We start from the raw sequence: 15,107 nt of genomic DNA, 5'->3' as shown, positions 1-15,107 counted from the left end.
TAACATCACACTTTTCAAAACGTGTTTTTCAGCCCGAAATAAACACGTTTTTTCAGACAGCTGAATCTACTTGTAACAGCAAGGCTCAGAAGAGCCCACACACTCAACCCTTAACCCCAGTGTACAGAAAGTGTCAAAACGTGTTTTTCAGCAGAAATAAACATGTTTCTGCAAGTTTGGTCAACCCCATGTAAGTTATGATGCAGTAACATCACACTTTTCAAAACGTGTTTTTCAGCCCGAAATAAACACGTTTTTTCAGACAGCTGAATATACTTGTAACAGCAAGGCTCAGAAGTGCCAACACACTCAGCCCTTAACCCCAGTGTGCAGAAAGGGTCAAAACGTGTTTTTCAGCAGAAATAAACATGTTTCTGCAAGTTTGGTCAACCCCATGTAAGTTATGGGGCAGTAACATCACACTTTTCAAAACGTGTTTTTCAGCCCGAAATAAACGCGTTTTTTCAGACAACTGAATCTCCTTGTAACAGCAAGGCTCAGAAGAGCCCACGCACTCAGCCCTTAACCCCAGTGTACAGAAAGTGTCAAAACGTGTTTTTCAGCAGAAATAAACATGTTTCTGCAAGTTTGGTCAACCCCATGTAAGTTATGGGGCAGTAACATCACACTTTTCAAAACGTGTTTTTCAGCCCGAAATAAACGCGTTTTTTCAGACAACTGAATCTCCTTGTAACAGCAAGGCTCAGAAGAGCCCACACACTCAGCCCTTAACCCCAGTGTACAGAAAGTGTCAAAACGTGTTTTTCAGCTGAAATAAACATGTTTCTGCAAGTTTGGTCAACCCCATGTAAGTTATGGGGCAGTAACATCACACTTTTCAAAACGTGTTTTTCAGCCCGAAATAAACACGTTTTTTCAGACAGCTGAATCTACTTGTAACAGCAAGGCTCAGAAGAGCCAACACACTCAGCCCTTAACCCCATTGTGCAGAAAGGGTCAAAACATGTTTTTCAGCAGAAATAAACATGTTTCTGTAAGTTTGGTCAACCCCATGTAAGTTATGGGGCAGTAACATCATACTTTTCAAAACGTGTTTTTCAGCCCGAAATAAACGCGTTTTTTCAGACAACTGAATCTACTTGTAACAGCAAGGCTCAGAAGTGCCCACACACTCAACCCTTAACCCCAGTGTGCAGAAAGGGTCAAAACGTGTTTTTCAGCAGAAATAAACATGTTTCTGCAAGTTTGGTCAACCCCATGTAAGTTATGGGGCAGTAACATCACACTTTTCAAAACGTGTTTTTCAGCCCGAAATAAACGCGTTTTTTCAGGCAACTGAATCTCCTTGTAACAGCAAGGCTCAAAAGAGCCCACACACTCAGCCCTTAACCCCAGTGTGCAGAAATTGTCAAAACGTGTTTTTCAGCAGAAATAAACATGTTTCTGCAAGTTTGGTCAACCCCATGTAAGTTATGGGGCAGTAACATCACACTTTTCAAAACGTGTTTTTCAGCCCGAAATAAACACGTTTTTTCAGACAGCTGAATCTACTTGTAACAGCAAGGCTCAGAAGTGCCAACACACTCAGCCCTTAACCCCAGTGTGCAGAGAGGGTCAAAACGTGTTTTTCAGCAGAAATAAACATGTTTCTGCAAGTTTGGTCAACCCCATGTAAGTTATGGGGCAGTAACATCACACTTTTCAAAACGTGTTTTTCAGCCCGAAATAAACGCGTTTTTTCAGACAACTGAATCTACTTGTAACAGCAAGGCTCAGAAATGCCCACACACTCAACCCTTAACCCCAGTGTACAGAAAGTGTCAAAACGTGTTTTTCAGCAGAAATAAACATGTTTCTGCAAGTTTGGTCAACCCCATGTAAGTTATGGGGCAGTAACATCACACTTTTCAAAACGTGTTTTTCAGCCCGAAATAAACACGTTTTTTCAGACAGCTGAATCTACTTGTAACAGCAAGGCTCAGAAGAGCCAACACACTCAGCCCTTAACCCCAGTGTGCAGAAAGGGTCAAAACGTGTTTTTCAGCAGAAATAAACATGTTTCTGTAAGTTTGGTCAACCCCATGTAAGTTATGGGGCAGTAACATCACACTTTTCAAAACGTGTTTTTCAGCCCGAAATAAACGCGTTTTTTCAGGCAAATGAATCTCCTTGTAACAGCAAGGCTCAGAAGAGCCCACACACTCAGCCCTTAACCCCAGTGTACAGAAAGTGTCAAAACGTGTTTTTCAGCAGAAATAAACATGTTTCTGCAAGTTTGGTCAACCCCATGTAAGTTATGGGGCAGTAACATCACACTTTTCAAAACGTGTTTTTCAGCCCGAAATAAACACGTTTTTTCAGACAGCTGAATATACTTGTAACAGCAAGGCTCAGAAGTGCCAACACACTCAGCCCTTAACCCCAGTGTGCAGAAAGGGTCAAAACGTGTTTTTCAGCAGAAATAAACATGTTTCTGCAAGTTTGGTCAACCCCATGTAAGTTATGGGGCAGTAACATCACACTTTTCAAAACGTGTTTTTCAGCCCGAAATAAACACGTTTTTTCAGACAGCTGAATATACTTGTAACAGCAAGGCTCAGAAGTGCCAACACACTCAGCCCTTAACCCCAGTGTGCAGAAAGGGTCAAAACGTGTTTTTCAGCAGAAATAAACATGTTTCTGCAAGTTTGGTCAACCCCATGTAAGTTATGGGGCAGTAACATCACACTTTTCAAAACGTGTTTTTCAGCCCGAAATAAACGCGTTTTTTCAGACAACTGAATCTCCTTGTAACAGCAAGGCTCAGAAGAGCCCACGCACTCAGCCCTTAACCCCAGTGTACAGAAAGTGTCAAAACGTGTTTTTCAGCAGAAATAAACATGTTTCTGCAAGTTTGGTCAACCCCATGTAAGTTATGGGGCAGTAACATCACACTTTTCAAAACGTGTTTTTCAGCCCGAAATAAAAGCGTTTTTTCAGACAACTGAATCTCCTTGTAACAGCAAGGCTCAGTAGAGCCCACACACTCAGCCCTTAACCCCAGTGTACAGAAAGTGTCAAAACGTGTTTTTCAGCAGAAATAAACATGTTTCTGCAAGTTTGGTCAACCCCATGTAAGTTATGGGGCAGTAACATCACACTTTTCAAAACGTGTTTTTCAGCCCGAAATAAACGCGTTTTTTCAGACAACTGAATCTCCTTGTAACAGCAAGGCTCAGAAGAGCCCACACACTCAGCCCTTAACCCCAGTGTACAGAAAGTGTCAAAACGTGTTTTTCAGCAGAAATAAACATGTTTCTGCAAGTTTGGTCAACCCCATGTAAGTTATGGGGCAGTAACATCACACTTTTCAAAACGTGTTTTTCAGCCCGAAATAAACGCGTTTTTTCAGGCAACTGAATCTCCTTGTAACAGCAAGGCTCAGAAGAGCCCACACACTCAGCCCTTAACCCCAGTGTACAGAAGGTGTCAAAACGTGTTTTTCAGCAGAAATAAACATGTTTCTGCAAGTTTGGTCAACCCCATGTAAGTTATGGGGCAGTAACATCACACTTTTCAAAACGTGTTTTTCAGCCCGAAATAAACACGTTTTTTCAGACAGCTGAATCTATTTGTAACAGCAAGGCTCAGAAGTGCCAACACACTCAGCCCTTAACCCCAGTGTGCAGAAAGGGTCAAAACGTGTTTTTCAGCAGAAATAAACATGTTTCTGCAAGTTTGGTCAACCCCATGTAAGTTATGGGGCAGTAACATCACAGTTTTCAAAACGTGTTTTTCAGCCCGAAATAAACGCGTTTTTTCAGACAACTGAATCTACTTGTAACAGCAATGCTCAGAAGTGCCCACACACTCAACCCTTAACCCCAGTGTGCAGAAAGGGTCAAAACGTGTTTTTCAGCAGAAATAAACATGTTTCTGCAAGTTTGGTCAACCCCATGTAAGTTATGGGGCAGTAAAATCACACTTTTCAAAACGTGTTTTTCAGCCCGAAATAAACGCGTTTTTTCAGGCAACTGAATCTCCTTGTAACAGCAAGGCTCAAAAGAGCCCACACACTCAGCCCTTAACCCCAGTGTGCAGAAATTGTCAAAACGTGTTTTTCAGCAGAAATAAACATGTTTCTGCAAGTTTGGTCAACCCCATGTAAGTTATGGGGCAGTAACATCACACTTTTCAAAACGTGTTTTTCAGCCCGAAATAAACACGTTTTTTCAGACAGCTGAATATACTTGTAACAGCAAGGCTCAGAAGTGCCAACACACTCAGCCCTTAACCCCAGTGTGCAGAAAGGGTCAAAACGTGTTTTTCAGCAGAAATAAACATGTTTCTGCAAGTTTGGTCAACCCCATGTAAGTTATGGGGCAGTAACATCACACTTTTCAAAACGTGTTTTTCAGCCCGAAATAAACGCGTTTTTTCAGACAACTGAATCTCCTTGTAACAGCAAGGCTCAGAAGAGCCCACACACTCAGCCCTTAACCCCAGTGTACAGAAAGTGTCAAAACGTGTTTTTCAGCAGAAATAAACATGTTTCTGCAAGTTTGGTCAACCCCATTTAAGTTATGGGGCAGTAACATCACACTTTTCAAAACGTGTTTTTCAGCCCGAAATAAACGCGTTTTTTCAGGCAACTGAATCTCCTTGTAACAGCAAGGCTCAAAAGAGCCCACACACTCAGCCCTTAACCCCAGTGTGCAGAAATTGTCAAAACGTGTTTTTCAGCAGAAATAAACATGTTTCTGCAAGTTTGGTCAACCCCATGTAAGTTATGGGGCAGTAACATCACACTTTTCAAAACGTGTTTTTCAGCCCGAAATAAACACGTTTTTTCAGACAGCTGAATCTACTTGTAACAGCAAGGCTCAGAAGTGCCAACACACTCAGCCCTTAACCCCAGTGTGCAGAAAGGGTCAAAACGTGTTTTTCAGCAGAAATAAACATGTTTCTGCAAGTTTGGTCAACACCATGTAAGTTATGGGGCAGTAACATCACACTTTTCAAAACGTGTTTTTCAGCCCGAAATAAACGCGTTTTTTCAGACAACTGAATCTACTTGTAACAGCAATGCTCAGAAGTGCCCACACACTCAACCCTTAACCCCAGTGTGCAGAAAGGGTCAAAACCTGTTTTTCTGCAGAAATAAACATGTTTCTGCAAGTTTTGTCAACCCCATGTAAGTTATGGGGCAGTAACATCACACTTTTCAAAAAGTGTTTTTCAGCCCGAAATAAACACGTTTTTTCAGACAGCTGAATCTACTTGTAACAGCAAGGCTCAGAAGAGCCAACACACTCAGCCCTTAACCCCAGTGTGCAGAAAGGGTCAAAACGTGTTTTTCAGCAGAAATAAACATGTTTCTGCAAGTTTGGTCAACCCCATGTAAGTTATGGGGCAGTAACATCACACTTTTCAAAACGTGTTTTTCAGCCCGAAATAAACGCGTTTTTTCAGGCAACTGAATCTCCTTGTAACAGCAAGGCTCAAAAGAGCCCACACACTCAGCCCTTAACCCCAGTGTGCAGAAATTGTCAAAACGTGTTTTTCAGCAGAAATAAACATGTTTCTGCAAGTTTGGTCAACCCCATGTAAGTTATGGGGCAGTAACATCACACTTTTCAAAACGTGTTTTTCAGCCCGAAATAAACACGTTTTTTCAGACAGCTGAATCTACTTGTAACAGCAAGGCTCAGAAGAGCCAACACACTCAGCCCTTAACCCCAGTGTGCAGAAAGGGTCAAAACATGTTTTTCAGCAGAAATAAACATGTTTCTGTAAGTTTGGTCAACCCCATGTAAGTTATGGGGCAGTAACATCATACTTTTCAAAACGTGTTTTTCAGCCCGAAATAAACGCGTTTTTTCAGACAACTGAATCTACTTGTAACAGCAAGGCTCAGAAGTGCCCACACACTCAACCCTTAACCCCAGTGTGCAGAAAGGGTCAAAACGTGTTTTTCAGCAGAAATAAACATGTTTCTGCAAGTTTGGTCAACCCCATGTAAGTTATGGGGCAGTAACATCACACTTTTCAAAACGTGTTTTTCAGCCCGAAATAAACACGTTTTTTCAGACAGCTGAATCTACTTGTAACAGCAAGGCTCAGAAGTGCCAACACACTCAGCCCTTAACCCCAGTGTGCAGAAAGGGTCAAAACGTGTTTTTCAGCAGAAATAAACATGTTTCTGCAAGTTTGGTCAACCCCATGTAAGTTATGGGGCAATAACATCACACTTTTCAAAACGTGTTTTTCAGCCAGAAATAAACGCGTTTTTTCAGGCAACTGAATCTACTTGTAACAGCAAGGCTCAGAAGTGCCCACACACTCAACCCTTAACCCCAGTGTACAGAAAGTGTCAAAACGTGTTTTTCAGCAGAAATAAACATGTTTCTGCAAGTTTGGTCAACCCCATGTAAGTTATGGGGCAGTAACATCACACTTTTCAAAACGTGTTTTTCAGCCTGAAATAAACGCGTTTTTTCAGGCAACTGAATCTCCTTGTAACAGCAAGGCTCAAAAGAGCCCACACACTCAGCCCTTAACCCCAGTGTGCAGAAATTGTCAAAACGTGTTTTTCAGCAGAAATAAACATGTTTCTGCAAGTTTGGTCAACCCCATGTAAGTTATGGGGCAGTAACATCACACTTTTCAAAACGTGTTTTTCAGCCCGAAATAAACACGTTTTTTCAGACAGCTGAATCTACTTGTAACAGCAAGGCTCAGAAGTGGCAACACACTCAGCCCTTAACCCCAGAGTGCAGAAAGGGTCAAAACGTGTTTTTCAGCAGAAATAAACATGTTTCTGCAAGTTTGGTCAACCCCATGTAAGTTATGGGGCAGTAACATCACACTTTTCAAAACGTGTTTTTCAGCCCGAAATACACGCGTTTTTTCAGACAACTGAATCTCCTTGTAACAGCAAGGCTCAGAAGAGCCCACACACTCAGCCCTTAACCCCAGTGTACAGAAAGTGTCAAAACGTGTTTTTCAGCTGAAATAAACATGTTTCTGCAAGTTTGGTCAACCCCATGTAAGTTATGGGGCAGTAACATCACACTTTTTAAAACGTGTTTTTCAGCCCGAAATACGTTTTTTCAGACAGCTGAATCTACTTGTAACAGAAAGGCTCAGAAGAGCCAACACACTCAGCCCTTAACCCCAGTGTGCAGAAAGGGTCAAAACGTGTTTTTCAGCAGAAATAAACATGTTTCTGTAAGTTTGGTCAACCCCATGTAAGTTATGGGGCAGTAACATCACACTTTTCAAAACGTGTTTTTCAGCCCGAAATAAACGCGTTTTTTCAGGCAAATGAATCTCCTTGTAACAGCAAGGCTCAGAAGAGCCCACACACTCAGCCCTTAACCCCAGTGTACAGAAAGTGTCAAAACGTGTTTTTCAGCAGAAATAAACATGTTTCTGCAAGTTTGGTCAACCCCATGTAAGTTATGGGGCAGTAACATCACACTTTTCAAAACGTGTTTTTCAGCCCGAAATAAACACGTTTTTTCAGACAGCTGAATATACTTGTAACAGCAAGGCTCAGAAGTGCCAACACACTCAGCCCTTAACCCCAGTGTGCAGAAAGGGTCAAAACGTGTTTTTCAGCAGAAATAAACATGTTTCTGCAAGTTTGGTCAACCCCATGTAAGTTATGAGGCAGTAACATCACACTTTTCAAAACGTGTTTTTCAGCCCGAAATAAACACGTTTTTTCAGACAGCTGAATATACTTGTAACAGCAAGGCTCAGAAGTGCCAACACACTCAGCCCTTAACCCCAGTGTGCAGAAAGGGTCAAAACGTGTTTTTCAGCAGAAATAAACATGTTTCTGCAAGTTTGGTCAACCCCATGTAAGTTATGGGGCAGTAACATCACACTTTTCAAAACGTGTTTTTCAGCCCGAAATAAAAGCGTTTTTTCAGACAACTGAATCTCCTTGTAACAGCAAGGCTCAGAAGAGCCCACACACTCAGCCCTTAACCCCAGTGTACAGAAAGTGTCAAAACGTGTTTTTCAGCAGAAATAAACATGTTTCTGCAAGTTTGGTCAACCCCATGTAAATTATGGGGCAGTAACATCACACTTTTCAAAACGTGTTTTTCAGCCCGAAATAAACGCGTTTTTTCAGACAACTGAATCTCCTTGTAACAGCAAGGCTCAGAAGAGCCCACACACTCAGCCCTTAACCCCAGTGTACAGAAAGTGTCAAAACGTGTTTTTCAGCAGAAATAAACATGTTTCTGCAAGTTTGGTCAACCCCATGTAAGTTATGGGGCAGTAACATCACACTTTTCAAAACGTGTTTTTCAGCCCGAAATAAACACGTTTTTTCAGACAGCTGAATATACTTGTAACAGCAAGTCTCAGAAGTGCCAACACACTCAGCCCTTAACCCCAGTGTACAGAAAGTGTCAAAACGTGTTTTTCAGCTGAAATAAACATGTTTCTGCAAGTTTGGTCAACCCCATGTAAGTTATGGGGCAGTAACATCACACTTTTCAAAACGTGTTTTTCAGCCCGAAATAAACACGTTTTTTCAGACAGCTGAATCTACTTGTAACAGCAAGGCTCAGAAGAGCCAACACACTCAGCCCTTAACCCCAGTGTGCAGAAAGGGTCAAAACATGTTTTTCAGCAGAAATAAACATGTTTCTGTAAGTTTGGTCAACCCCATGTAAGTTATGGGGCAGTAACATCATACTTTTCAAAACGTGTTTTTCAGCCCGAAATAAACGCGTTTTTTCAGACAACTGAATCTACTTGTAACAGCAAGGCTCAGAAGTGCCCACACACTCAACCCTTAACCCCAGTGTGCAGAAAGGGTCAAAACGTGTTTTTCAGCAGAAATAAACATGTTTCTGCAAGTTTGGTCAACCCCATGTAAGTTATGGGGCAGTAACATCACACTTTTCAAAACGTGTTTTTCAGCCCGAAATAAACGCGTTTTTTCAGGCAACTGAATCTCCTTGTAACAGCAAGGCTCAAAAGAGCCCACACACTCAGCCCTTAACCCCAGTGTGCAGAAATTGTCAAAACGTGTTTTTCAGCAGAAATAAACATGTTTCTGCAAGTTTGGTCAACCCCATGTAAGTTATGGGGCAGTAACATCACACTTTTCAAAACGTGTTTTTCAGCCCGAAATAAACACGTTTTTTCAGACAGCTGAATCTACTTGTAACAGCAAGGCTCAGAAGTGCCAACACACTCAGCCCTTAACCCCAGTGTGCAGAGAGGGTCAAAACGTGTTTTTCAGCAGAAATAAACATGTTTCTGCAAGTTTGGTCAACCCCATGTAAGTTATGGGGCAGTAACATCACACTTTTCAAAACGTGTTTTTCAGCCCGAAATAAACGCGTTTTTTCAGACAACTGAATCTACTTGTAACAGCAAGGCTCAGAAATGCCCACACACTCAACCCTTAACCCCAGTGTACAGAAAGTGTCAAAACGTGTTTTTCAGCAGAAATAAACATGTTTCTGCAAGTTTGGTCAACCCCATGTAAGTTATGGGGCAGTAACATCACACTTTTCAAAACGTGTTTTTCAGCCCGAAATAAACACGTTTTTTCAGACAGCTGAATCTACTTGTAACAGCAAGGCTCAGAAGAGCCAACACACTCAGCCCTTAACCCCAGTGTGCAGAAAGGGTCAAAACGTGTTTTTCAGCAGAAATAAACATGTTTCTGTAAGTTTGGTCAACCCCATGTAAGTTATGGGGCAGTAACATCACACTTTTCAAAACGTGTTTTTCAGCCCGAAATAAACGCGTTTTTTCAGGCAAATGAATCTCCTTGTAACAGCAAGGCTCAGAAGAGCCCACACACTCAGCCCTTAACCCCAGTGTACAGAAAGTGTCAAAACGTGTTTTTCAGCAGAAATAAACATGTTTCTGCAAGTTTGGTCAACCCCATGTAAGTTATGGGGCAGTAACATCACACTTTTCAAAACGTGTTTTTCAGCCCGAAATAAACACGTTTTTTCAGACAGCTGAATATACTTGTAACAGCAAGGCTCAGAAGTGCCAACACACTCAGCCCTTAACCCCAGTGTGCAGAAAGGGTCAAAACGTGCTTTTCAGCAGAAATAAACATGTTTCTGCAAGTTTGGTCAACCCCATGTAAGTTATGGGGCAGTAACATCACACTTTTCAAAACGTGTTTTTCAGCCCGAAATAAACACGTTTTTTCAGACAGCTGAATATACTTGTAACAGCAAGGCTCAGAAGTGCCAACACACTCAGCCCTTAACCCCAGTGTGCAGAAAGGGTCAAAACGTGTTTTTCAGCAGAAATAAACATGTTTCTGCAAGTTTGGTCAACCCCATGTAAGTTATGGGGCAGTAACATCACACTTTTCAAAACGTGTTTTTCAGCCCGAAATAAACGCGTTTTTTCAGACAACTGAATCTCCTTGTAACAGCAAGGCTCAGAAGAGCCCACGCACTCAGCCCTTAACCCCAGTGTACAGAAAGTGTCAAAACGTGTTTTTCAGCAGAAATAAACATGTTTCTGCAAGTTTGGTCAACCCCATGTAAGTTATGGGGCAGTAACATCACACTTTTCAAAACGTGTTTTTCAGCCCGAAATAAAAGCGTTTTTTCAGACAACTGAATCTCCTTGTAACAGCAAGGCTCAGAAGAGCCCACACACTCAGCCCTTAACCCCAGTGTACAGAAAGTGTCAAAACGTGTTTTTCAGCAGAAATAAACATGTTTCTGCAAGTTTGGTCAACCCCATGTAAGTTATGGGGCAGTAACATCACACTTTTCAAAACGTGTTTTTCAGCCCGAAATAAACGCGTTTTTTCAGACAACTGAATCTCCTTGTAACAGCAAGGCTCAGAAGAGCCCACACACTCAGCCCTTAACCCCAGTGTACAGAAAGTGTCAAAACGTGTTTTTCAGCAGAAATAAACATGTTTCTGCAAGTTTGGTCAACCCCATGTAAGTTATGGGGCAGTAACATCACACTTTTCAAAACGTGTTTTTCAGCCCGAAATAAACGCGTTTTTTCAGGCAACTGAATCTCCTTGTAACAGCAAGGCTCAGAAGAGCCCACACACTCAGCCCTTAACCCCAGTGTACAGAAGGTGTCAAAACGTGTTTTTCAGCAGAAATAAACATGTTTCTGCAAGTTTGGTCAACCCCATGTAAGTTATGGGGCAGTAACATCACACTTTTCAAAACGTGTTTTTCAGCCCGAAATAAACACGTTTTTTCAGACAGCTGAATCTATTTGTAACAGCAAGGCTCAGAAGTGCCAACACACTCAGCCCTTAACCCCAGTGTGCAGAAAGGGTCAAAACGTGTTTTTCAGCAGAAATAAACATGTTTCTGCAAGTTTGGTCAACCCCATGTAAGTTATGGGGCAGTAACATCACAGTTTTCAAAACGTGTTTTTCAGCCCGAAATAAACGCGTTTTTTCAGACAACTGAATCTACTTGTAACAGCAATGCTCAGAAGTGCCCACACACTCAACCCTTAACCCCAGTGTGCAGAAAGGGTCAAAACGTGTTTTTCAGCAGAAATAAACATGTTTCTGCAAGTTTGGTCAACCCCATGTAAGTTATGGGGCAGTAAAATCACACTTTTCAAAACGTGTTTTTCAGCCCGAAATAAACGCGTTTTTTCAGGCAACTGAATCTCCTTGTAACAGCAAGGCTCAAAAGAGCCCACACACTCAGCCCTTAACCCCAGTGTGCAGAAATTGTCAAAACGTGTTTTTCAGCAGAAATAAACATGTTTCTGCAAGTTTGGTCAACCCCATGTAAGTTATGGGGCAGTAACATCACACTTTTCAAAACGTGTTTTTCAGCCCGAAATAAACACGTTTTTTCAGACAGCTGAATATACTTGTAACAGCAAGGCTCAGAAGTGCCAACACACTCAGCCCTTAACCCCAGTGTGCAGAAAGGGTCAAAACGTGTTTTTCAGCAGAAATAAACATGTTTCTGCAAGTTTGGTCAACCCCATGTAAGTTATGGGGCAGTAACATCACACTTTTCAAAACGTGTTTTTCAGCCCGAAATAAACGCGTTTTTTCAGACAACTGAATCTCCTTGTAACAGCAAGGCTCAGAAGAGCCCACACACTCAGCCCTTAACCCCAGTGTACAGAAAGTGTCAAAACGTGTTTTTCAGCAGAAATAAACATGTTTCTGCAAGTTTGGTCAACCCCATGTAAGTTATGGGGCAGTAACATCACACTTTTCAAAACGTGTTTTTCAGCCCGAAATAAACGCGTTTTTTCAGGCAACTGAATCTCCTTGTAACAGCAAGGCTCAAAAGAGCCCACACACTCAGCCCTTAACCCCAGTGTGCAGAAATTGTCAAAACGTGTTTTTCAGCAGAAATAAACATGTTTCTGCAAGTTTGGTCAACCCCATGTAAGTTATGGGGCAGTAACATCACACTTTTCAAAACGTGTTTTTCAGCCCGAAATAAACACGTTTTTTCAGACAGCTGAATCTACTTGTAACAGCAAGGCTCAGAAGTGCCAACACACTCAGCCCTTAACCCCAGTGTGCAGAAAGGGTCAAAACGTGTTTTTCAGCAGAAATAAACATGTTTCTGCAAGTTTGGTCAACCCCATGTAAGTTATGGGGCAGTAACATCACAGTTTTCAAAACGTGTTTTTCAGCCCGAAATAAACGCGTTTTTTCAGACAACTGAATCTACTTGTAACAGCAATGCTCAGAAGTGCCCACACACTCAACCCTTAACCCCAGTGTGCAGAAAGGGTCAAAACGTGTTTTTCAGCAGAAATAAACATGTTTCTGCAAGTTTGGTCAACCCCATGTAAGTTTTGGGGCAGTAAAATCACACTTTTCAAAACGTGTTTTTCAGCCCGAAATAAACGCGTTTTTTCAGGCAACTGAATCTCCTTGTAACAGCAAGGCTCAAAAGAGCCCACACACTCAGCCCTTAACCCCAGTGTGCAGAAATTGTCAAAACGTGTTTTTCAGCAGAAATAAACATGTTTCTGCAAGTTTGGTCAACCCCATGTAAGTTATGGGGCAGTAACATCACACTTTTCAAAACGTGTTTTTCAGCCCGAAATAAACACGTTTTTTCAGACAGCTGAATATACTTGTAACAGCAAGGCTCAGAAGTGCCAACACACTCAGCCCTTAACCCCAGTGTGCAGAAAGGGTCAAAACGTGTTTTTCAGCAGAAATAAACATGTTTCTGCAAGTTTGGTCAACCCCATGTAAGTTATGGGGCAGTAACATCACACTTTTCAAAACGTGTTTTTCAGCCCGAAATAAACGCGTTTTTTCAGACAACTGAATCTCCTTGTAACAGCAAGGCTCAGAAGAGCCCACACACTCAGCCCTTAACCCCAGTGTACAGAAAGTGTCAAAACGTGTTTTTCAGCAGAAATAAACATGTTTCTGCAAGTTTGGTCAACCCCATGTAAGTTATGGGGCAGTAACATCACACTTTTCAAAACGTGTTTTTCAGCCCGAAATAAACGCGTTTTTTCAGACAGCTGAATCTACTTGTAACAGCAAGGCTCAGAAGAGCCAACACACTCAGCCCTTAACCCCAGTGTGCAGAAAGGGTCAAAACGTGTTTTTCAGCAGAAATAAACATGTTTCTGCAAGTTTGGTCAACCCCATGTAAGTTATGGGGCAGTAACATCACACTTTTCAAAACGTGTTTTTCAGCCCGAAATAAACGCGTTTTTTCAGGCAAATGAATCTCCTTGTAACAGCAAGGCTCAGAAGAGCCCACACACTCAGCCCTTAACCCCAGTGTACAGAAAGTGTCAAAACGTGTTTTTCAGCAGAAATAAACATGTTTCTGCAAGTTTGGTCAACCCCATGTAAGTTATGGGGCAGTAACATCACACTTTTCAAAACGTGTTTTTCAGCCCGAAATAAACACGTTTTTTCAGACAGCTGAATCTACTTGTAACAGCAAGGCTCAGAAGAGCCCACACACTCAACCCTTAACCCCAGTGTACAGAAAGTGTCAAAACGTGTTTTTCAGCAGAAATAAACATGTTTCTGCAAGTTTGGTCAACCCCATGTAAGTTATGATGCAGTAACATCACACTTTTCAAAACGTGTTTTTCAGCCCGAAATAAACACGTTTTTTCAGACAGCTGAATATACTTGTAACAGCAAGGCTCAGAAGTGCCAACACACTCAGCCCTTAACCCCAGTGTGCAGAAAGGGTCAAAACGTGTTTTTCAGCAGAAATAAACATGTTTCTGCAAGTTTGGTCAACCCCATGTAAGTTATGGGGCAGTAACATCACACTTTTCAAAACGTGTTTTTCAGCCCGAAATAAACGCGTTTTTTCAGACAACTGAATCTCCTTGTAACAGCAAGGCTCAGAAGAGCCCACGCACTCAGCCCTTAACCCCAGTGTACAGAAAGTGTCAAAACGTGTTTTTCAGCAGAAATAAACATGTTTCTGCAAGTTTGGTCAACCCCATGTAAGTTATGGGGCAGTAACATCACACTTTTCAAAACGTGTTTTTCAGCCCGAAATAAACGCGTTTTTTCAGACAACTGAATCTCCTTGTAACAGCAAGGCTCAGAAGAGCCCACACACTCAGCCCTTAACCCCAGTGTACAGAAAGTGTCAAAACGTGTTTTTCAGCTGAAATAAACATGTTTCTGCAAGTTTGGTCAACCCCATGTAAGTTATGGGGCAGTAACATCACACTTTTCAAAACGTGTTTTTCAGCCCGAAATAAACACGTTTTTTCAGACAGCTGAATCTACTTGTAACAGCAAGGCTCAGAAGAGCCAACACACTCAGCCCTTAACCCCAGTGTGCAGAAAGGGTCAAAACATGTTTTTCAGCAGAAATAAACATGTTTCTGTAAGTTTGGTCAACCCCATGTAAGTTATGGGGCAGTAACATCATACTTTTCAAAACGTGTTTTTCAGCCCGAAATAAACGCGTTTTTTCAGACAACTGAATCTACTTGTAACAGCAAGGCTCAGAAGTGCCCACACACTCAACCCTTAACCCCAGTGTGCAGAAAGGGTCAAAACGTGTTTTTCAGCAGAAATAAACATGTTTCTGCAAGTTTGGTCAACCCCATGTAAGTTATGGGGCAGTAACATCACACTTTTCAAAACGTGTTTTTCAGCCCGAAATAAACGCGTTTTTTCAGGCAACTGAATCTCCTTG

Source organism: Lepisosteus platostomus, chromosome 22 (assembly GCF_059453375.1).
Source record: "Lepisosteus platostomus isolate fLepPlt1 chromosome 22, fLepPlt1.hap1, whole genome shotgun sequence".
NCBI classification, from domain to species: domain Eukaryota; kingdom Metazoa; phylum Chordata; class Actinopteri; order Semionotiformes; family Lepisosteidae; genus Lepisosteus; species Lepisosteus platostomus.
This window is presented reverse-complemented; position numbering follows the sequence as displayed.